Consider the following 1535-nt stretch of genomic DNA (forward strand, 5'->3'; position numbering starts at 1 on the left):
GACAGAAAACACTGCAGGTGTGGTCCACACGAGTCATGCCGCTGCCTGTACTGACAGAAAACACTGCAGGTGTGGTCCACACGAGTCATGCCGCTTAACAGGGTCTCACTATGTAGTTCAGACTGGCCTTGGCACTCCTATGAAGCACAGGCTGGCCTTGAACCCATAATGACCCTCCTGCTTCAGCCTCCTGAGTGCTGGGACTGCAACAGGTGCACAGCACCATGCCTGGCCCTCACGTGAATCCTGATATAATACCACAATGCACTTACAGTGGGCCCATCATCAATGACTAGTATCCATAAAAGAGAGACACAAAGAGGAAAAGTACCCATGAAATGGAAGCAGAGGCTGAGTGATGGTGCCTCAAGAAAAGCCAGGAGCTGTCAGGGGATGGAAGAGGCAAGAAAGGCTTGCTCCCTGGGGCACAGCCTTGCCTGCAGCTGGCAGGGTTAACGTGAGCCTCCAGAGCTGCGGGAGAGCGAGGTTCTATTGCTTTGAGCCACTTGATTTGTTGTGACATTTCTACACCCTCAGCAAACCCACATGGCCATTTTAATTAGATATATGGCCTCGCACTGGTGAACATCTCCCTGCCCCCAGCTGGAAGCACTCCACAGGGCCTGCATTTGCACTGCAGGCCTCCCTTGCTGGGGACAGTACCCATCTCTTCCCCTCTTTGCCTATCATCCTAGTTATCTCTTCTCACTCTCCTCTCTGATGACTCTTCCCTTAATACTGCTTTTCTACTGTACTCAGCCCCCCGCTCACTTCTATTCTCACTGTCTTATCTGCTGAACACCATTCTTGGTTAATCATAGCTATCCTTCTACACCTAAGTCAAAGATTATCTTTCCTTGCCTTTTCCACGTGAGCTGACTTCATATAAAACTATTTCAATAGCTACCATTCTGCACTGAAATTTATTTTCTTATATATACACGACTTCCTATTCAGACTGTGAAAACATATGTACTACCTTAATTTTTTTTTTTCTCTGCAGGGCTTACTATCAAAATATCTAACACATGACTGCATGCTGAAAAAAAAATCACACCATTATTACCTAAGAAGGAAAGTAATACTATTCATTCTAGATTCAGAAGTTGTTACTACCAAAACATGAGTATTAACCTCTTTTTGAAAAAGTAGTTTTTTTCAATAGCAATAGTTCTATTTGATGGACTAAAACACTCTTATCGAAGAGTTAACTTGGACTGGTTTTGGGATTTCTGCTGGCATTGCCTGGGTGCACTTCCAAATCTGTTGCAGTAGGCCGTATAGGTATGGCCTTGGAAGTCTATGTCTGGTCCCCGTCCTGTCTCTCTGGCACTGTCCCCTACTCTGCTTCCCGTTTGCCACGAGTCAATAGCTGTGCTCTGCCACACTCTTCTGCAAAACCTTATCTGTCTTGGAATCAGCCAACCATGGACTAAATCCCCCAGACCATGAGCCAAGTTAAACCTGTCCTTTAAATTGTGGGTGTTGGGTACTGTATTCAGCAAAAGAAAAAATAAATTCATATAGAAAATTGG

The 1535-nt window shown here is 45.3% G+C and overlaps 1 protein-coding gene across 5 annotated transcripts in view; it reads right to left on the reverse strand.

The window, feature by feature from the left end:
- The window catches only part of Arhgap32 (Rho GTPase activating protein 32), a 337222-nt gene that overhangs the window by 9239 nt on the left and 326448 nt on the right, over positions 1 to 1535 (reverse strand). The gene's annotated exons all lie outside the window — the stretch shown is intronic.

Source organism: Octodon degus, unplaced genomic scaffold (assembly GCF_000260255.1).
Source record: "Octodon degus isolate 3935 unplaced genomic scaffold, OctDeg1.0 scaffold00136, whole genome shotgun sequence".
NCBI lineage: Eukaryota > Metazoa > Chordata > Mammalia > Rodentia > Octodontidae > Octodon > Octodon degus.